General features: G+C 39.0%; 1 protein-coding gene across 4 annotated transcripts in view; it reads left to right on the plus strand.

Annotated features, from left to right (window-relative positions):
• The window catches only part of Zdhhc21 (zinc finger DHHC-type palmitoyltransferase 21), a 122,131-nt gene extending 99,081 nt beyond the window's left edge, over positions 1-23,050 (plus strand). Inside the window, exons 8-10 of one of the 4 annotated variants that reach the window (XR_006149475.1) lie at positions 16,269-16,382; positions 16,535-16,940; positions 17,240-17,876. The gene's annotated coding sequence lies outside the window, so the exon portion shown is untranslated. Of the gene's footprint in view, positions 1-16,268; positions 16,383-16,534; positions 16,941-17,239; positions 17,877-21,803 lie in introns of those variants that run through there. The other 3 variants (XR_006149476.1, XR_006149478.1, XR_006149477.1) reach the window with 3 other exon arrangements.
• The last annotated feature ends 428 nt before the right edge of the window (positions 23,051-23,478 follow it).

The following is a 23,478-nucleotide window of genomic DNA, read 5'->3' on the forward strand; positions in this document are numbered from 1 at the left end:
TAGGGGAGGAACTTAAAGGGATAACTCCTCTGAACATCTAAAGTACTATTTATCAAAACAAATTCCAGGAAATGGAAGCATGTTTTAGGGGTTTTTTGCTGGGGGGAAGAGACACAGGAATGAAAGGAGGAAGGGTGAGCAAATGCAATCATAGTATTCAATGTGTACACTATGTAAAAATGAACCAAGTAACTTGTGAGTAGGGTCAGAAAGGAGAAATGGAGGAAAGTGAAGGAAGGGTGACATTGTTCGAGAAGCATTGCATTAACTAACCCTTGTGTACAACTCCTTAATAATAACAAAAATAAAAATTAAAAATTGGCTGGTTCCATTAACATCTATACTTTATAGATAAGGCCACTGAAACCAACTGCAAGTCAAGGGTCAAAGTTGACATTCAGATCTCTCACTGTTATACTATCCCGTTATCTGAATTTTCTAAATGAGAAAACCAAGACTCAAGTAATGGACTTGCCCTAACCCAGCTAGACTTTAGGTCATGCCTCCATCTTCTAATGACACATTCTGATCAAATTGATAAAGGAGATTAGGCAGCATACAAATAACCACACTAGACAGCAGAATAAGAAGGGAAACAGAAATCATAATAGATGCCTGTTATTTAGGGATCAGAAGAGTTATATTGAGTAAATAAGCTGTGTCTAATAGGGTGAATAAGATTCTTAGAAGCTGAAATAACCAGAAAGGACATTTTATGATGAATGGAAGAAAATGAGCAAAAGAACAGATATGGTGAGCTCAAAAGGCAACAAATAAGAGTTCATCACAGTGCAAGGCCCAGTGAGTGTACTGAAAGACTAGACTAGAAAAGCTATGTGTGCAAGTTTGAAGGATTTGCTCCTACCTTACTGAAGAATGAAGGACTTTTGAAGGCTTTTGAGCAAGGACAGTATGCTGATCAAAGCCAGCCTTTTAGAAAGATTGTGGCAGGGAATACTGAGACTACAAGGAGGCCATTGCAGTGATCCTTGGGATCTAAACCAAGTGGCAGAAGTGAATTCAGAAACACAGAGTGGTGAGGTGACCAATATCACAACTGTCTATATGTTGAAGGTCAAAGAGAGGAAGATATCAAAGGTAGTTCTGTATTTGTGCCTAGGTCACTGAAAGGATTATGTTGCCATAGATAAAAATGGGAAATAACAGAAGATGAAAATTTAAAGGGGAAGATGATCTCATTTTGGAGTAGAGTAACTTTCAAGTGCAGATAACCTGTTCATTAAAGTTGAACATCAACGTGAGTAGAAAGACAGTGATAGCATGAAAATCAAATAAGTGAGTTTCTAGGCAAAAGGAATGATTACCACTAGGAGATATGCAAATTGTCAAGAGAGCTGAGATGAAAGTATCTTTTTATTTCATTTTATTGTTCAGATGATTACAGAGGGGCTACAGTTACATATGTAAGGGAATGAGTACATTTCTTGTCGAACATTGTTACCCCCTCCTTCATTTTTCTCCCACTTTCCCTTCTCCCACCAATTCCTCCCCCCCACCCAGTTGTAAAGTTCATTTCCAACATAGTGTCTTGTGAGTATCGCTTTTGCATTGGTTCAACTGTTTTCCTTTGTCTCACCATTTTGTTGTTCCCCTACCTTTCCCCAAATCGGATAAATGTATATACAAGACACAGGGTACCAAAATAAAAAAAAAAAAAAACCAGTGACAACAGGAGATAAACCAATGGGAAAAAAAGAAAGAAAAAAGAAATAACTTCACACACTACATTTAAAACCACCACAACAAAGAAAAACCTCTTGTTTCCATATCTTGGAGTTCATTTTTCCCCACTCCTGGGCATTTACCCAAATGAACACAAACAAGGCATAATATGTTCATTTCAGCACTATTTACCATAGCTAAGATATGGAACCAACCCAGATGCCCCTCAATAGATGAATGGATCAAGAAAATGTGGTGTATATACACAATTGAATTTTATGTTTCCACCAGAAAGAATGATATTGCCTCATTTGGAAATGGAAAAATTAGAAAAATGGAAATGGGAAAAATACATTAAATGAAATAAGCCAGAACCAAAGAAACATAGGTTCCACGGTTTCCCTTGTTTGTAATAATTAGTATGTCTAGGATAGTCCTAGCAGAGGATCACAATAGCTCAAGATCTATGTACATATGACCATATGAAATGATGCTAATCAGAGAAAGTATCTTAAGAGCAAATTTGATACAAGCATGGTGCTGAAGAGAGAGGAGTTGGAGGCAAGCAAGTCAAGTAAAGCAAAAGGCTAAAAAATAAGTGAGTCCGACCAGGCAGGATGGTGGGTAGCTAACTCTCAAGAAATTTGCTGGTAAATAGACAGGCTTGTAAAGGCACAAGGTTCATTCAAACTTATTTGAATTTCCAGTGGCATACTACATGCAAGTCAAAGAAGTTTTAGAGGAAATGGAAACTTAAAATGTTAGAAATGGACACAAGGGAGGTTTCAAAATTTAATTTAATGGTGAAAAATTCCAGGACCACAGGATAGAAATAAACTTGCAATTTAATATCACAATCCTGGCTTTGATACAGCATTCCATTAGTAATTAGAGCAAACTACTGCCTCTGGGGGGAAAAGTTACTCCAGTCATCTCCAAGTCAGACACCAAATTTCTGGAAGTAACTAGCAGAGCACCTGGCGACTGCTGGACCTTATCTTGTAGATAAACAAGGTGCTTTCTCAGAGTAACACAGTATTCAGAGTTATCTTATTGAATACTTCAAATAATTTGTTTTCTCTCCGCTCTTTTCTCTCTCTCCACCTTCTCTTTCTCCTCTCTCTCTCCTCTTCCTTCCCCCCTTTCCCCTCTTTCCTCTCTTTCTTCTCTCTTTTTTCCTCCCTTCCCTCTTTTCTTTCTCAGGGTTGGAGAGAGAGAGAGAGAGAGAGAGAGAGAGAGAGAGGGAGAGGTAGAGAGAGGGAGAGAGAGAGGTGTCCAGGCTCTGTGTTGAGAAAGTTCATCACCTGACTATAGAGAGGCTTAAAGGATCCAGGGCCCAGCTGCTTCCTGTACATTGAGCAAACTCTCCTGTTTTCAGCATTTTGCTCTGCCTTGCAAGGCAGTGAGACCCTGAGTCTGTTTCTCTGATAGTTGTGCTTTGTTTGGTTCTCCATGGCCGTAGCCACTGAGTCTCTTCTGGTCTGCTAACTTGTATATCATATATTTGCTAGTCACTTCTCCAAGTTCTCTTGGCTCTTGTAGGTTTATTATCTTTATAAAAGCTCCTTTATATATCCTTTTTACTAACATTTCATGAAGAAAAATAATCCATCTTCAACTTGACTCTTGAGTCATGAGTTACATCTAAAATGATCATTTGAGGGTGAATAGTATAGGAGAATGATAGGGCATTTAAATTTTTTAAAAACCTGCAAGCCCTAAAATGTATATTTTGAAAGGATTTGGCACCATGTTTAGGAAATAGGGATTGCAGCTTGTATGGACACTGGTATAAACTGGACCAATGTCAAAGGCAAGTAGACAAAGCCTTTATAGTAGATTGGTTACAAAAAAATGTGTCCCAAATTTTTCTTCTTTAATGCTCTTTCCTTGTAATACCACTTTAGATCTTCTTCCTCTATTAGAAGAGTCTATTTCCCAAGTGCTGAAACAGGACTTGCCTAGGGAGAATAAAATATGGCAGAGGGCTAATATGCTGTTCGGAGTAGCCCAAGGGGCTTTACATCCTGTACTTGCTGTCTTGGAACATGCCCAGTTGTCACTAGAACAAGCCTAGTACTTGAGGAGGATGAGAGACATGTGGTCTCAGCCTCATTTTGCTCCAGCTGAAGCCATTCAATTCCCAGAGGAACTTGGTAAGTTTGTAGCTGAACACAGGTGAGATGAAAAACTTACCTGAGTTGCCATCAAAATGATAAGTAAAATGTGTGATAGTAAAGGACTATCTGGGGGTATTGGCTACTAGGCTAGAACTGACCGATGTACCTCATGGATAGAGATTTGTTGTTTGTTTTTTGTTTGTTTTTTATTGGGGGGGGGTTGGTCTTGGGGCTTGAACTCTGGGCTTGGGTGCTATCCCTGCGCTCTTCAGCTCAAGGCAAGTGCTCTACCTCTTGAGCCACAGCACCACTTCCGGTTTTCTAGTGGTTTATTGGAGATAAGAGTTTCACGGACTTTCCTGCCTGGGCTGGCTTTGAACCGCGATCCTCAGATCTCAGCCTCCTGAGTAGCTAGGATTACAGATGTGAGCCACCAGTGCCTGGTTATGGATAGAGATTTGAAGAGGTGTTATAGAACCCTGGGAAGAATACTGGGTAAAATGACAAGACCAGACTCATCTTTTGTTGTTGTTGTTGTTGGTTGTGGGGCTTGAACTCTGGGCCTGGGCGCTGTCCCTCAGCTCTTCAGCTCAAGGCTGGCGCTCTACCATTTGATCCACAGCGCCACTTCCTAGATTTCTTCTTTTGCACCAGCATCTCATGTGTTCCTACAGATGGCAAATCACTTCATCTCAGCCTGCAAACTAAAGGCACTGGGAAGTGAACCAGATTAAGTGGTGTTTGTTTCTTTACATGTGTTTAAGATATCCATCCTGTCCCCATTATTATATAATGGGGGAAAATCTATAATTTTTCTTATTTCTCTGATAATTTGGATGCAGCCAAGCTGGCAGGCATTTCAGACACAAATGGTTGAGGACCAAAATACTATGAGATCTTTTTTTGTGTCAAGTTGTGGGGCTTAAACTCTGGGCCAGGATACTGTCCCTTAGCTCTTCACTTCAAGGCTAGTGCTCTACCACTTGAGCCACAGAGCCACTTCTGGTTTTCTGGTGGTTTAATGCATAATAGAGTCTCACCGACTTTCCTACCCAGGCTGGCTTTGAATTGCGATCCTTAGATCTCAGCCTCCTGAGTAGCTAGGATTATAGACGTGAGCCACTGGCACCTGGCCCATGAGATAGTTGTAATCCATTCTGTGTCTAAAATTCTGTGAGCTGAAGCTCTTCCAGTGGGTTTAGGTATAACATTAGATATTTGTTCCATAGTACCTATGTTTCAAAAATTTTCTCCCTTCCTGCCTCCCAGTCCTGAAGTTATATCACTTTTCATCTTTCCTGCTTTCTGTAGCCACCCCAATCCATAGCCCAGACTGCTGTTTAAAAGTCATAATCTCACCAGCCCTAAAGTATACCCAGCCATGGACTTACCAACAGTTTTTGTACTCATTGTCAAGTCTAATTCTTAGCTCTCCACAGACTCCTGATTATTAAAGAAGAGCAACTGGATCTGGTCTGTCTCCATCTTAAGGGGAAATCAACTCTGTTTTCTTATTGTCTTCAAATCATCAATTGTGTAGCATTCTGGATTCTTCAACAAACTGCTTTAGGTTTCCTGTGTGGTGGCTTCTTAGGCTGCCTGAGCCAATGCTTCTAGAAGATCCTCAATGTGTACACTTCCTTTACGCCCAGGTTGTCCAAACCAGTGTCTCTTCTTTGCTAGGTGACAGCTTCACTGTGTCTCTCTCATCAAATAACAAGTCTTATCAAAGCCTTGGGTGAGAGTAACCTTGCTCTCATTTATTATTAAGCTCAGTCTGTGTGTGATGGGGTTCAGGCGGAGATGAGTGGAAGAGTTTCTGTGAACTAAATCCATCTGGTATTCTCTCTTCTCATCCCAGGAAAAACAATTTTCTTGGGACATGAGACAAAAACCAGTGGCTCCCAGCCTTGAGAAAGGGGGTGAGGTTTGCAGGAGCAAGCCTTCCAAAGTTGAAACTGCTCAGCTCAGGGATGAAAGAGATACCCTCTGCTGTGGCTGGATGACCTGCAGATCTGACCCTGTCTGACTCTGTCTGGCTCTAAACCAGCTAAAGAATCCAGCATGTCTTTGGTGCCTACTCCACCCGGTTACAGTCATGGGCAGATCTGAATAATTTCAGATAGGTATTAAGTCCTGTTTAGAATGTAAAAATCATCAGGGGTCAATAAAGTTAATTTAACTTTTTTTTCTTGTGAAGTTAGAGCGATTGATTAGATAATATGCATCTGGTGTATGTACATGTGAGCCTGCTACCACTTCTGTGTACTCAGCCAGCACTGAGAATAACCTGTGAGGGATTTCCTTGCTTTACTGCAATGTCATCTCAATAAAATTAGCCTTTTCATGTGGAAAAAAAATAACATAAACCACTGGAGCTTATTGTTTTTTCATTATTGGGCATTGACTGAGTTAAGGCTACTTCTGTTGCTGGGTAGATGCTTGCTGGCCGCTTTCAAAGAAGATGTCTTGGTTGCAGATCAGACTGTTTTCTTTCTTGAGGACTTAATTTGTCATGGTAAGAACTTTAGCTTCTGGCCTCTTCACTCTCATATGCTCAGCAGTGGTAGGTCCTGTATGTTCTAAGGTAGACACATAGTATCACCAGATGAGTGCTTCTCTGTGGGGCAGCTGTGTTCTACAGAGGGCTGGACACCCACTGGCTAAGTGACCCCAGGCAATTTGTTTGATTTTCTACTACTTGTATTTCTTATCCATATATAAGGTAAGTCACACAAATGGTCTCTACCAATGCCTTTTATTTCTGGTGTTGGTAAAGTGATTGTAGCTCTAGTTTGGGAGCTGCTGAGGTATGTGGGCTGGGAGCCTTCTTCTACATGGTTCTTGATGAACAGATCCAATTGGAGTTGGTTTTCCTGACGTCTGGCCAGTTTTGGGTGTCATTTCTTCAGGGTGAAAACTGAGGTTTGTTGTGACATTTATTTATTTTTATTATCTTTATCTGTTCAGAAGAATTGCATTTAACAAAGTGGTTTATGAATAGAATATATTGATCAATGACACCCCTTTCAACATTGTCACCCTTCCCTATCTATCCCTTTCCTCACTCTTATTAATTTTGTAAGATACACATTTTATTCTTATCTGCATTCTGCCCTTCCTCTCTTCATTTGTCTAGCCCTTTTCCCTTGACCTCACCCCACCACTTTCTAGTACCCACTTCCTGGTGTTTCATTTTGCTGAACTTGGAATTTTTGCCTTTCTATTCAAGTTGCCCTTTGAATCTGAAATCTGTATTTCAGCTAACACATTTGTATACTTTTATTTTTGTTTTTGTTTGAGATCGGGTTTTTCTATGTAGACTCTGCCAGCCTCCATCTTGTGATATTTCTGCCTCAGCCTCCGAAGTGCTGGAATCATAGGCATGTGCCATGATTTTATAGGCATGAGGTTTTTTTTTCCCAAATAGAATTGCAAAACTAAATAATATTAATTTTCAATGCAAACATGTGCTTTATAGTGTGTGTTTTTTATTTGACCCTTACTTTAGTTGGGAAACAGAAAACTAGCAGTCTTTGACATAAAAAGAAAATGGGTCTTCACCTCTCTTGTCTCATACCCAGACTCATACAGCTAGTGTCGGTGAAATTGCGTGAGAATTAGAGAGGTCTGAATCCCAAACCAAAGCTCTCCATGCCATCTACAATCACTGCAGAATTGAAGCAACTCCTTAGAATAGGCGACACAGTTTTCCACCTGTGTTTTCAGTCTTTCTCCCACACAAATTTCACGAGTTTCTGTTGGTGGTAAGAAACCAACCATAACTTCATGCTATTTTCAAATTTCTTTCTCCAAGGATTGAGAGTTGGGTTAGAAGTAGAAAAGAAGCACACGAAAATCTCTGTAAAATGATCCCAGTCACTCTTCACATCCAGCTGCCTTCCAGTTCTAGAGCAATACAGGGGCCACTCTGTACCAGACCTGGCACTAGGAACACTGTAAGCCAGATTTGAAGGGTATCTCATAAGATGTCTTAAGTAAATCTGTGCCATCAGTAGCTAGAGGATTGAGAATGCTCAGTACTTTGATCCCTTGTATTTTTCTCCTCAAACCTAGTTCCTCCATTGTCCAATACCAGAAGAAAATTAGCTGAGAATGACAGAACCATTCTGCTGTGTTCTCCAGGTAGCACAGCTCAAAGGGAGTATACTATGAATTACATGTGTAATTCAAAATTTTCTAGCAGGTCATGGGGCTTGAACTCAGGGTCTAGGAGCATTTTTGCTCAAGGCTAGCTCTCTACCCACCTAAGACCCAATTCCACTTGAAGATAAGTGTCACAGACTTTCCTGCTCTGGCTAGATTCAAACCAGGATCCTCAGATTTCAGCCTCCTGAGCAATAAGGATTACAGGTATGAGTCACTAGAACTCATTCTGGTTTAGCAGTCATATTTTTAAAAAAGCAAAAGAGTAATGCTCAAAATTGTTGATATATTTTATTTAACCCCAAATACCAAAAATGTTATCATTTCAGCATGCAATCAATATAAAAAATATTATGAATTAGGATTTGGGTAATGAGAATTGAACCCAGAGCCCATGCATGCTGAGCACACATGATACCACGGAGATAGAGTCCACTTTATATCCACATGTCTCAAATCATTAATGGAGACATTTTGACTGTTGCTTTTGAACCCAGTCTTTGCAATCAGATGCTGCCTTTGGCTGGTGCTGTCCTCTTGGACATGGTACTTGGATTTGCTTCAGAAAATAAGCTCTGAGACGGTGGGGCCAGCTTCCCGTCATTTGGGTCTATCCATAGAACACCAGGACACCAAGAATCCTGGACAGGGGCCCTCTGGATTCCTGGTCACATTTGGTCACATTTTCTGGGAGAGACTGCTTTGTCTTGCTGTGGATAGGTGATTACCCATATAGAGATTAGTCTTTCTTGGGCCCCAGCATCCAGCAGCCTCCTTACCTTACCAAGAAACACTTTATTGGCTGAGCCAGGCCTGCAGGCACACCTAAGGCAAGCTCTGTTTGCAGCTCTCCTGAATCGCTCTTTCTTCTCCAAGCACACAAAATGCTTTACCCTGGCTTCCCCTCCCTTCACAGCAGCACAAGGACCTGTAAGGAAGGCACACAAGGCTCCCTTTGTTTCCCAGCTCGGAGCTGAGCAATAATACCTGCTCTCCATAAAAGTCTAACCCTGCAAAGCCACATTTTTGTCCCTTTTCTTCCTTTTCCATTTTTACAGAGCCAACAATCAAACCTTCACTTTTCAACATTTAACCTTAGAAAATGTGAGCAGGTTCTCACTAGTCGATTTTGAGAATTTCCTAGTTCCCTGCCAGGGTTTGTCTTTCTGAGAGGAAGGTTAAGTAAGAACTGGACCTTCGTTCTGAAGGCTTCAGAAATCTCCATATCATGCCCCCTGATAAATAAATAGGTGACCTTATGTCCCCCTCTGTTTCACAATAAAGCCATTTCCAGACTCAGAGGTGTGTAACTGTGTGGTTAGGTTATCCTCAGAGAGAATGGTATAAGAGGATGTAGGTCATGATCATCTGGGAAGATGAGAGCAAGCAGTATTTGGGCAGGAGGAAAGTAAGCTGCCTTTCTCCCCACAGCAGACAATCTCAGGTAACCTGCTTCCTAATGAGGGCTTTCAGGTTCTGGAGAGCTTACAACTGCACTGTAGCAGGACAGTTGGAAATTCAATCAAAAGATTTTCCAGCATGGTCTTAGATAAACCTTCCACAACAGCACTGAAGACAAAGCAGTGGTAGGGGGTACAGGGCCAACTTTTCAGGGATCCATTACAAGGTGCACTGAGTATCTATGATTTAACCACTCACATGACTAAGTACTAGCAAAAGAGTGGGTGAAATTTGGAGGAGACTTAGTTGGTACTGGAACTCAGAGCCTAGCACTTACTTGGCAGATGCTCTAACCCCTGAGATATCCCTTCAGCCCTGCCTTTTTGATGATTATTTTAGAGCCTAGCAAAATGTTCTTCCTTGGCTGGCCTTGAACTTCTATCCTTCAGATCTCAGATCTCAGCCTCCTAAGTAGCTAGGATTATAGGCATGAACCACCAGCACCCAGGACTGGTGGTGACATATTTAGCTTTTGTGTCAAGAATCTCTAGATTGACAATTGGGAAAATATATCCTGAGAGCCAGCTTTGGCTAAGGACCTGATTTTTGCTTGCCGTCTTAACCACTTTAGAGTAGATAGTTTAGGGCTGGAATGTAACTCAGTGACAAAGTAATTTCCTAGTAAGTATAACATCCTGAGTTCAACCCCGAGTACCAAAAAAGAAAAGACCCACCCCAAAATATAGTTAAAGTAGATAGTTTATTAATTAAATATATTAACACTGTTGGGCAACCAATGTCTAGAAATCTTTTCATTTTGCAAAACTGAAACTCTACCCATTGAACAACTATACCTAGCTGACCACAGCCCCTGGTAAGGACCTCTCTGCTATTTCTATAGTTTTGACCTCTCTAGGTACCTCCTATAAGTAACCCGTGGTTCATTTATCAAGGGACACTTGGCTTGCCTCCATCTTTTGTCTAGCATGAGTAATTCTGCTATGAAAATCAGTGTACAGATATCTTTTCAAGACCCAGCTTCGAATTCTTTTGAACAGCCACCCAGAAGTGGAATGAATTCTGAATCATATTGTGATTCTTTTAATTTTTTGGAGGAACATTGTGCTCCTTCCCAGAGAGGCTATACCATTTCACATTCCTACCAGCAGAGCACCAGCACTCCAATTTCTCTACAGCTTTGCCAATAGTGTTTTTCTTCTTTATTTTCTGTTTTTAATGGTAGTGATGCTGATGCATGTCATGTGGTTTCTCATTGTGGCTTTTGATTTGCACAGCCCTAATAATGAGTGGTGTTCATATGTTTTTCTGGTCATTTGTGTATATTTCTTGTAGAAATGTCAACTCCTATCCTTTGCACATTTTTTTAACTGAGCTCTACTAGTGGTCTGTTTTGCAAATGGAGTTTTATTGGATTACCGTCCCTTTACTAGTACCCAACGTGTACTAGACTTATAGTTTGTGACTGTTTTCCATACTACAATATTGGAAACCATATGGTAAGAAGTCTAAAGCATTTACTGTGTAGTCTTTTATAAATCATAAACACAAAGGCTGCTCACACAGAACTTCACAAATGATAACTTTCACAGGCGTTCATACACTATGCCAGGATATGGCACTTTCCAAGGAAATGGAGCTTAGGTTCTCATTTATGGCTTGCTTTTGTTCTATGCCTCACAGCACTGGCCTGAAACCATTTTTGCTCTCTTCAGACTCTCACTTTAAAACCTTCCTGATTTTTTTTCAGAAATGACCTTGCCTCTTGTTCTTAGGGAAAAAATATAGCATGGGGCTACACTTTTTCAAATTTCTCCCTCCCTCTCCCTCCTTACCTTCTACAGCCTTTGTTCTGTCTCAGAGAAGCTATTGCATCTACCTGAGCCCACAATCCTATCTCACCCCTCTTTCCTGGAGGGTCCATTAGCTAGATAGTCACTTCTTTCTATTTCAGTCAGTTCCCTGCCAATTCAAACAATGTGACTTTCCTGAATGTATAATCTATCTATCTCTCCATCTATCTCTCTATCTCTCTGTCTATCTATCTATCTATCTATCTATCTATCTATCTATCTATCTATCTATCTATCTTCTTCCCCCTCCTCATCTATCTATATCTATGCATGTCACTTCTTTCCCTAAATGTAACTATCTATAAGTGTAAATATAAAATATAGATATAAGCTGAGCACTGGAGGCTTATGCCTATATTCCTAGGACTCAAGAGCTTGAGCGCTGAGGATCATGGGGGTTCAAAGTAGAGCTGTGGCTTACTTCCAGTGGTAGAGTGCTAGCCTTGAGTGAAACAGTTCAGAGACAGTGCCCAAGCATACGCCATGACTGACAAAAACCTATGTACCTATATATAGGTTGGCCTATATATCACATATGTAAAGACATTTAATTTGCACCTTTTCCTGCCTCATTCAATAGGCTCAACCACACACAATGGTCTCATATCTTGATGCTTCTTTCCAAGCTACCCTTGACTGAACATCTTTCTCTTACAGCCTTGGTCATGGGACTTGAACTTTGGGCCTGAAAGCAATTCCTCAGCTTTTCAGCTCAAGGCTAGTGCTCTAGCCACTGCATCACTTCCGGTGTTCTTATTAGAGATAAGAGTCTCATGGACTTTCCTGTCAGGGCTGGCTTTGAACTGCGATCCTCAGATCTCAGCCTCCTGAGTAGCTAGGGTTACAGGCATGAGCCACCGGCACCGGCTCTTACAGCTTTCTAAAATATTCAATGTGGGTTCCTATCCAGTTCTGTTTAAAGTGAAAAAAGACTTCTTTACACACACGCACGCACACACGCATGCACAATTCACTCTTCTGCATCCTCTCTCTATAAACATAGAAGTTTTAATAGATATACATTCAGAATTTACATTAATATAAATAGGTGGGCATTTTTCATCATCAAGCCACATTATCTATTATGGTGTTTCCTATCTTGAACAATTTTTTATTTTACCATAAGTTAATATAACTATCATGATTTTCAAAAGGTTTGTTATCCTGTAAATCAATTAGTGATTCAAACCAAAGCTTGTTGCCAGAAGTTAGAATCTATCTCAATGTATCCACAGTCAGGTAGTCCATGTTTTTGTTGTTGTTTATGCTCTTGGACCTATTCTTCTTGACTCATGCTGTCCTCTTACCTGATTTTGCACTTTGGAATGAAGATGAGTCAGGGAAAGGCCACAGAAGCAGAACATGTGCATCATCCTATATTTGCAGGAAGTGCAGAATGGGAGCAATTGGAAGAAAGGGCTTCTTTTTGTAAGAAACATGGTACTTCAAAGGAACATGGACATACAACTCACCTGCCTGTGCAAATAGCTCCCATTTCTTCAGCACTTAGGACTTGCCAGGTAGTGTATGGGGTGCTGGAACTACATGGTTTCACTCAACCCAACAGACCTATGAGATTAAACCATAAAAATAAAAGTGTATTTAATTTAAAAACAAATGAATCAATGGATGGTTTATGTGGATGAATATTCTAGTGACAACTTTCTCTGTGGACCAAGAAACTTTTTTCAAAACTACTTTCCCAGAATATAAAATTTTCTTTAAACTCCTTCAAAGTTCACCTTCTCCTATCTTTTTTTTTCTATTTATCCTAAAATACTGCATAATGGAAAGTGGCTGACCCTTAATTTCTGGCTATTTTTATTATGCCCAAATGAGTACACGTATTCTGTTCCACTACTTTGTTATTCTTTTCCATATCCAACATACATACACATTAGTCATAAAAATGTGACTTCCTGCTGTATTTCCAGTGTAACACATGAGTGCTCCATAAAATCTAGTACAGAAAATGAAATGTAGTGTAGACAGAAGATTTTATCTATTCCTGTGGCTCCCTACAGCCAACTCATATCATGTAATTCTACTTAGCACTTCTGGACCATTTCCTTCCAAGTCCTTTCCAAGCATTACCTAAGTGATACAGCATAGGTGAGGGGTGGGACGCTGGGAACTTGAACTATAAATGCAGAACTGTTAAACCCAGTTCGGAGGAAATTAGATTTTAGAACTGGAAAAGAAATGTGGCCTGACACTAACACCCTTTCTCACTTCAAATGACCAAACCTCCACCTCTACTCCAACATCTCCATGAGGACAAGGAGGATATTATATTAACTGTATGGAAGACTGACAAGGGGCTTTCCAAAGATTATGAAAAGCTGTAATTCCCTAGGGGCAGCCACATTAAAAGTTGGTTGTTGTTTTTTTCTTCAAGGTGGTTAGAAAAAGAACTACCAGCACGTTGTGGTCAAGACACAGGACATAATAACTAGAAAGGCCAATGTTCAAGAACATTCCTCGTTTTAAATTGCAGTAGTAGCACTTGCTATTTGTTAAGTGCCTACTGGGTGCCAGACATGAGATAAAGCGTCTTTAATTTTTTTTTTACAGCACTCAACATAAGGTCTTGAAGCCTCAAAATCCGCGTGCTTTGCCCCACAGTCTTTGTGGTTCCTGTTAGCTGTAATGTAGGATGATCTGCTTAAAAAGGCACCTTTTAGGAACTGTTGTCAGAGAAAAGGCCAGAAACTACTAGCATATTGCACTCACTGAATGTTATTCTTTCAAATGAATCCTTTTGATCCTGAATAAAGGGATGAGAACAGTGAAAGGTGGGACCACTGGGGAGTGAGTCTTGGAGTAGCTTTCAGTTATAAGCAATAGTCTTCGGAGTCACTTGCAGTGTTTTAAAAACAATGGCATATAGTGTCAAGGATCCTTTATAATACAGGTCCTGTTTTTATGTGTTGTCTCCTCCTACTCTGGTGTGAATCCCAAGAAAAGACATCCTCCAATTCTTGGGGAAGAGGTAAGCTTGACTAGTTTGTCACCATATCTGACTCCCCCTTCTGCCTTCTCCCTTCCCCCCTCCCCTTTTTTTTTGGCCAGTTCTGGGGCTTGAACTCAAAGCCTGATCACTTTCTCTGAGCTGTTCTGCTCAAGGCTACCACTTGAGCCACAGCTCCACTCTGGCTTTTTGCTTGCTAGTTAATTGGGTATAAGAGTGTCACAGGCTTTCCTACCCTGGCTGGCTTCAAACTACAGCCCTCAGATTTCAGCCTTCTGAGAAGCTAGGATTATAGACATCAGCCACTGGTGCCTAGCCTCTTTTCTTATCTTTTTATTAGTATATATTAACCATATAAAGGAGTTTCACCGTGGTATTTCATACATGTATGAAATATGTCAAGGTGAGGTACAGAGGAGTTACAGTTACATAAGGTAATACATAAGTTTCTTGTCCAACTTATTACCCCTCCCCTAACCTTCCCTCCTCCCACCCCCACTCCCAAGTTGTACAGATCATTTCCAACATATGGTCTTGTATATATCGCTGTTGCATTGGTCCCCCCTTGTTCTTTGTCTCACCATTCTGTTGTTCCCCCTTCCCTTTGCTAATTGAAATAAACACATATACAATACAGGGTAAATCAAATACAGTGACAACAGGGGATATACCATAGGGAAAGAATATACAAAAGAAACAAAAAACACACAGTCCATTGCATGTACTGTGTTGCTATTGCTCTACCACCATTCTCCTTCCCTTTTCCCAGGTTCTTAAGGGGTTGCGTTGTACCATCTTCATACATCTGTATTTCAGTATTTTTCACCCCTTCTGTCTTCCTCAATGTCTCATACCCTCAAATAATTCCTTAATTATGTAATGTTTGTGTGTGTATGTGTGTATACATCTATGTGTACTTTTTAGATCTAGATTCTGAACATGAGAGAAAACAGACAGTCTTTGTCCTTCTGAACCTGACTACACTTAATATGATGTATCTAGTTCCATCAGTTTACTTGCAAACATGTTAATTTCATTTTCTTTTTTGCCATGGAGTTTATTTTTTAAATTTAATTTTATTGTCAAGGTGATATACAGAAGGGTTATAGTTTCATGCATACGATAGTGAGTACATTTCTTGTCAAACATTGTTACTCCCTCCCTTGTTTTCATTTTCTTTATCCATTCATCAGTTGAAGTACATCTAGGTGGATTCCATTGCTTGGTTACTGTGAGTAGTGCTGCAATAAACATGAGTGTGTTCTGTTGTACTGACTTATACTTTTTTGGATAGATACCCAAGAATGATATTGCCAGATCATATGGCGGCTCTAATTTTGTTTTTGTTTTGTCTTTTTTGTTATTGTTGTTGGTCATAGGGCTTGAACTTACGGCCTGGACACTATCTATGAGCTCTTTTTTGCTCAAGACTAATACTCTACCACTTTGAGCCACAGTACTACTTCTGGTTTTCTGGTGGTTAATTGGAGATAAGAGTCCCATGGACTTTTTTACCCAAACTGACTTCAAATTGCAATCCTCAGATCTCAGCCTCCTGAGTAGCTAGGCTTACAGGTATGAGCTACCAGTACCTGGCTCTAATTTTGTTTTTTTATGCACCTCCATACTTACTTCCACAGTGACTCCACTACTTTACATTCCCACCAACAGTGTATATAAGTCCCATCCTCCATTTTCACTAGCATTTGTGGTCTGGGCTGGGCTTAAGTGTCCCTTAAAACTACCTTTTTTTTTTCTTTTAAGTATTTCAAATGCAGGGTATAAGGTTTGTTCTTCTAAAATCCAAATAAATTCTATAATGTCTCAAAGAGACAAAAATTTGCTGATTGTGATTTCATATTCTCAACTTTTCTCACTGCCTTTGAAATCTAGTTCATGAGGGCCAGAGGCTCTGTGGGCTTCAGTTTTCTCTTTATGATGTCTGCCTTATCTTCCTTGAGAATCAGCATTTCCATCAAAACACAGAGGGCTAGACAAGACTGTTTTTGTTTTTCTTCAGCCCTAATGCATTACATTTCATATTATGTTTATCAGATGCAAAAGAATGTACAAAATTGAACTTGGAATAATGAGTGCATAAATGTAACAAGTAGTATAACACAGAGACTATAAGATCAAAATTACTGGACTACTGAAGCAACAAACTTGGTAAGTTTTAAATTTAAGAAATAGTATGTTTATATAATGTGTAGAATTTTTTAAATTCCCAATATCCTGGTGTGCTTTGAAGAGCCATATATTAGCAAAAAAGAACAGATACTGTTAAGATTCTACTTACATGAGGTATTTTCTGTGGTCAGATTCATGCACAGATAGAATGGTGGTTACTGAAGGCCAAGATAGGAGAGATGTGGAGTTACTCGTCAGAATTTTAGTTTTATAAGCTCAAAGGACTTCTGCATATGGGTGGTATATTCATGATAAAGAAAATACATTTAATTCCACTGAAGTGGTAAGTTTTATGGTATTTGTGTTTTAACCACAATTTTGAAAAGAGATAATGTATTACACATTCAGCTACAGAGGATCTGTTGTATTTCCATATTTTTATTCAAGTTGCAGGCATCTATTTTTTCCTAATAATAAAAGTTGGACACATAACATGGAAAAGCAAATTTTTTCTTTGTAGATGACATAAACATACCTTGAAAACCCAGAGGTTCCAGTGAAAATTATTAGAAATATGAGAATTCTATAAGATGTCTGGTAAGAGAATTGTTTTTAAAATATTCTATTTTTAGAGTATTCTTAAAATATGTAACGAAATAGCAATTTCATACAACTTTAAAATACTATATATAGAAATAAGAAGGACTTATAGAATCTGAATGAAGGAAAACTTAAAACTTTAAAGACATGACTTAAAGTAAGCATCAAAAGTAAGCATCAAATTTATATATGTTTTTATATTCCATATATATATGTACACATATAGCTGTTGTCACAGCCGGCACTCAACCATTTGAGTGATGTCTCTAACCTGGCTTCTTGCTGGTTATTTGCAGATGGACTCTCTCAAAATTTTCTGCACATGATAGCTTTGAACTTTGATCCTCTGGATTTCAGCCTCCTGAAGAGCTATAGTTAAAAGTGTGAACCACTGGCATCTGGTTCCAAAACATCCTTAACTAAAAATAGAAAAGGAGTGCTTAAACTAGATTGGTGTCTCTTGTATCAAAATGTATTATGAAAGCTAAAGTAATTTTAAATTGTTGTGTGGAACAAAGATGCAATTCAAAAATAGAACCAAGTGTATAAAAGAATTTTCTACATGATAAAAGTTTGTTTCAAATAATTTGAGGAATGGTGTACTTTTATTTAATTACAGAAAGGCATTGGCTCTATGAGAAAAAGTTAAGATTTTGTTTTTGATGCAAACTAAGTTCCTGAGGACTTAAAAATATCAACTTAAAGTAACTAATTAAAGGCACAGAATGAAAATACAAGAGATGCTCCTTATAATGATATAGTGGAAAGGCCTTTAAAATAAAGACTATTGTACCTGAAATGAAACAGAAATAGTTAAAAAAGTAGTATTTCAAAATGAAAAATTTCTGCAAAGAATTATAGTTGATAATGTTGATAGAACATGTTAAGAACAATGTCCTTTAGGACCTAAAGTGTTCTTAGAAATAACTAGTAGGGCTGGGAAGGTGGCTCAGTGGTAGAGTGCTTGCCTTTCATGCCTGAGGCCCTGGGTTCGATTCCTCAGCACCACATAAGCAAAAGGAAAAAAGCCGGAAGTGGCATTGTGGCTCAAGTGGTAAAGCGCTAGCCTTGAGTGAATAGCTGAGGGACAGCGCCCAGGCCCAGAGTTCAGACGCCACGACCAGACCCAAAAACAAAACAAAAAAAAAAAAAAAAGAAATAACTAGGAAAGACCAATCATCTAATTTCAACTCACCCAGAAAAAGAAATCGGCTCATAAAAAACTGTTCATAAATGTAAAAGCAATTTTTCTTTATTATAAATTGTATTATGTCATAGAATAAAATTTTATAATTTTAATAATTTTATAAATTCATTTGACTTTTAATTTATATAATTTTATGTATTTTAAAAATAATTTTGTTACAGTTTTTATTGTATTTAAAAATAATTTTTAAAGCAATATTGTTTTTATTATAATCTAGACAGTAATACTGATTTCAAAAGGTGATTTGCCATTTCATACATCAGTTGGGCAGCGTCTGTTCTATTGTATGGGTAAAGCATTCAGGAAAGTAAGCACTATCCCACTGTTGTGGTTTGAGTAGGAAGTGTTCCCCCAGGGTTCATGTGTTGAAAGCTTGATTCCCAGCTGGGAGGTGATTGCATACCAAAGATAAAAATGCTTCAATGGAGCAATTCATTGATGAGTTCATACCTGAATGAACTATTAGCAGGTAGAGGCTAGTTGGAGGAAGTAGACTATTGAGGGTGTATTTGAAGAATATACATCATCCAAGTTCCTCCCTGTCTCTCTTCCTCTCTGCTTCCTGGCCGCCTTGAGGTGAGTATCTTGGCCACATGCCTGCCACCAGGATATTATACCTTGCCGTTGGACCAAAGCAATGGGTCCACTGTACCTTGGACTGAAACCTCTGAAAGTGTGAGCACAATAAACCCTTTCTCCTTAAGTATTTGTCACAGTACTGAAAAAATGAGGAATGCATTCATCTCTTAATAGAAAACAAAGAGGAAATTTCCTACTTATGGCATAATTGACATCTTGGGAGGCCTTTTATACAATACATATCAGTAATTTAAATGTGCATACTATTTTATCAAATAACTTTTATTCTAAGTATTTAGCCTCAAGACATACTTCCATTTGAGAGTAAAGTCATATGTGTAAATTTCATTTCAACTTCGCTTGAATATGAAAGGAACAATGAATCTTTCTAAAAATAAAAGATGAAGTAAACTATGGTATTTTCATTCAGTGGAATATTAAGTAGTCATGAGAAGAATATAGTGGATATGATTATATTACAAGGCCAATAGCTTACAACGCACAGAGACAGAGACAGATCCAATCATATGTGCTCAATTCATATTCAGTAAAAAAGAAAACAAATAACCATGAAATGGCTGCTATTGTTAATTTTTAAGCATATGAACTGAACAATAGTGTCCGATTTTTGCCTGCCAATGGGGAAATGTGTAAGAAATGATAACAAGATTGGTGAGGCTATATATTTGTCATCTTTTTGTTGGGTGATTTAATTGGTTGAGTTTATTCACTGATTCCTTCATGTATTTAGTAGTTGTTGTATAACATGTTGACAAGTACTGAGTTCTTACTGGAAGTCTAGTTGATAGAAGTATTAATTCAGATTGTGGCATATCAATATACACTGAAAATGTTCACAACTCTTATCAAGTACTTTACTGTCTAGAAATTGACCTGGTAATGAAATCAGCTAAAAATGTGCACAGAGGTACTTCGAAAGATATCAGTAAGTCTACAGCATAAGTGAGCATGGCAAAGTAGGCCAAGTTTTGTCTTTCTCATGTGTATACCTCTTCAGTTTTGACTTAGCAGATTTTCTCACTAAGGGATGGATTCCCTTTCTCCACCTTTTTATTGTGGGCTCATCATGTGACTTGAGTTGGCCAATTTACATTAAAGGCTTTTGTACCTTGTGAGGTGGTGTTGCAGATCCTGAGATGGCAGTGGGAAGAAGCCCAGGTCTCCCCATGAGGTTAAGAGACCACATAGAGAAAAGCCTGGCTGCACAGGTGTGCCAGCCATACCAAATTCTCCACAGAACTATGAGCTAAAGAAATAGTTCCTTCAAGCCATCATCTGCGGGGTGTGTATGTATGTGTGTGGTTTCTTAGACAAGTTCTCATTATGTAGTTCAGACTGGCCTCAAACTTACCACCCTGCCCCAGCTTCCCACAGGTGTGCGCACCCAAACCTGGCCAAACCATCAAATTTTGAGGGGATTTTTTTTGACAGTCCTAGGGCATGAACTCTGGGCCTAGGTAATATCCCTGAACTTTTTTTGTTCAAGGCTAGTAGCACTCTGCTACTTAAACTGCAGCTCTACTTCTGGCTTTTTGGTGATTAACTGGAGATGAGTCTCACTGAGTTTCCTGCTCAGGCTGGCTTTGAACCACAGTTCTCAGTTCTCAGTCTCTTGAGTAGCTAGGATTACAGGTGTGACAGAATAGCACCTGGCTTGGTGATTTGCTTTTAACCAAGAAAAGGCTAATTGATTGTACTGGTAATTGAAAAGAAATTCTCTCAAATTTGTCCAACATAGGCTAAAGAAAATATCATTTATCCATAGGAAGAAATACAATTTCTGCCACTATTTATAGTGTGATAGTATAGTATTTATAACATGGCACAGTTAGATACTGACATTAGAAATTATTCTCCATGGGCTGGTAAATGAAAAAAAAATTGTAAACAATTGCATAAAATATGCCCTTGTTTCTGTAAAACAAATGAATGATGAATATGTCATACTCTAATACATCAAGTTATACCCTAATTTTTTTTTATTGTAAAGCTACTATACAGAGGGTTACAGTTACATGAGTGAGGTAATGAGTACACTTCCTCTTGAACATTGTTACCCCCTCCATTGTTTTCCCCCTACCATCCCCTCCCTCCCTCCCTTCCCCGAGGTTCTTTTTTTTTTTTTTTTTTTTTTGATTGTGATTAAGTGATTACATAATTTCCGGAAATTCACAGTATTGTGGAATAATGATGCTCATTTAAAGTCACAAGTTCATTCTAACTTTCTTGGAGCAAATTGTCTATCACAGTCTGTAATATATAACGGTGTTCACATGTTATATACCATATATGTGATCAGCAGCATGGGGATATTTAGTAGTGGTTCAACCAGATGAGTGGAAGTTCTTTGTTTCTTAAGTCCTGTTAGTTTTGTCATATCACCTAACATTTTGGATTTAGCATCCACTTATCAGGGATACCATGTACCGTTTGTCTCTTCGTTCTTGGCTAACTTCACTCAACATGATTCCTTCTAGCTCCATCCATTTCCCTGCAAATGCCATTATTTTGTCATTTCTAATGGCTGCATAATATTCCATTGTGTATAGATACCACAATTTTTGGATCCATTCATCTGTGGTGGGGCATCTAGGTTGTTTCCATATCCTAGCTATTTATACCCTAATTTTTAAATTTTTTTTTAAAGTTAAATTCTTTGCTTTTCTCTGTGGTCTCAATTATCTAACTTGGATGAAAAGAAATAGTAAGACTTTTTTTAAGGTGATGTTGAATACTGTCTGATTTCTTTGGGTAATATTTTAATTAATTAACTTTCCAAAAAAGCCATTGTCTGTATTTCTGTCCTGCTCTCCAGGACTGCCTTCTATCCATGTCTTTCCTCACCTTTGCATTGTGAAATTTCCATTTGCATCCTTGCCCTCAAGTTCCCTCTCCGTGTCTTTCTTTTTCCGTGGTGTTGACCTCCATGAAACATTCATGACACTTTTATTCTCTGCTTCCTTTCCTGTCTCTGCTCGGGTTCCCGTGAAGGATTTGTGTTTGTGAATGAGACCTGAGAGCATTTGGCTACAGATGTACTTTCGTCTTTTCAGGAAGCAACGCAACGTGAGAAGACCTGGATAGGATGAAAATGACCAAGTGCCAGGGAAGCTGCTGAGTGGTTCTGGGAGGTGGTAGAATTCGTGTGCACGCTGGAGATACCCTGGGTCTCCACCCGTGAGGAAGTGCTTGCAGGCGCCTGCAGAGGGAAGCGCTCCCAGAGTTCACTCTGAGGGAAGTGTTCACTGACTCCAGTATGAGGGAAATATCCCCAATCCCCCTCACACAAAGGAGATGCTCCTAGACTCCATGTAAAGAAAGAATGCGATGACCACTCACCAAGCCTACCCCCTTAACCTCCACCGCCCCCCGGCCTGTTCTCCCAGCCACCTGCTTAGAGTTATTGTGTCATTTTTGTCTTTTACAAGGGAGGTCACTATAGTTCTATATTTTCCAGAATGTTTTTTAAAATTGATTAATCTTGAGGTAAGTTCCTCTTAACTAGGGAAAACTGAGTACCCAAACCACTGAGTGGTTAGAGCGAAGTTTAAAAACTAGATTTTTACTTTAAGCTTCCACAAATAGAAACTCTGAAAGGAACAATAAGACAACGTTGTTTCATTTTGCTATTGAAAATTTAAAACACCAATAAATGAAAACCTAAGAATTGATAGACTTGGATTAGGAAAAACCGAATTTATTTTCTACCTATATGTATCACTTTACTTACCCATCTTCCCCTTCATATATAGCAAGGGAATACATTTTTTGAAGTGAGTTTGTGTCTGCTCTGTCACCATGTTTATGAAACATTTGGGGGCAATTTTGGAGTCTTTGTATTAGTTTTTTCAACCCTCAATCAAAATGCTAAGTGATGCAGTGCAATTATGTGGTTTTATGAGCTTTAGGATAGTTTTTGGTTTTTTTTAATTGGTTCAGCCCCATGTTTTCCTAATGGCTACAAATGATTAGAGAAGGCTTGGAGCTATGAAATCTGCTTAGTGAAGGTAATCCTGCCCTGCTAGTCATTCACTCTGCCTGAGGGGGAAAATGTAGTGCTTAATATATTATCAGTGTAAATGGTTGCACCAATGCTAAACTGCATCAACTATCAACCATGCATGTGTACTAATCCATAATTACAGTCAAAACACTTTCTTGGAGTAACCAAAGGTTTATCTATCTTTGATTTTTTTTAACACCATGCATCAAGAATGGGAATAAATTCCTCAAAGCTATAACTAATCAAACTAAAACACATGGCTGTTAAATAAAGGAGCAGATCGCTAAGAGAATAATACTGAAATAATGTGGTTTGAATCAGTTTCTTTTAAATAACATAAAACTGCACTTATGACTGCACTATGCGTTATGAGGAAGGTCAGCTGACACTATGAGGGGAAAGAGCTAATGCAGGCTCTCAAACTCAGAGAGCAAAGTCTAGGATGGTGTACCACGTCAAATTGGTGCTTTCAAGTGTGATGAGCATAAACTCTTGGTTTATCCAGCAAACGTTTGTTACAGATAGTGTCTCAACCATAGTACTAACTGCTCTGGATACATGGCACAGGCTTTGTCCTCAGAGAAATGTAACTAGAGCCTACAGGTGGGCAGTCACATCTACATTTCTGAGTGCAAAGTAGCCTGCAAAGTAGCCTGAGTGATAATTAATGTGAACTCTGCAAAGAGAGAAGAGATGATCACAGACACAGAGATTTCCAGCATAGG

The sequence above is a fragment of the Dipodomys spectabilis genome, unplaced genomic scaffold (assembly GCF_019054845.1).
Source record: "Dipodomys spectabilis isolate Male_0828 unplaced genomic scaffold, ASM1905484v1 ptg000158l, whole genome shotgun sequence".
Classification (NCBI taxonomy): domain Eukaryota; kingdom Metazoa; phylum Chordata; class Mammalia; order Rodentia; family Heteromyidae; genus Dipodomys; species Dipodomys spectabilis.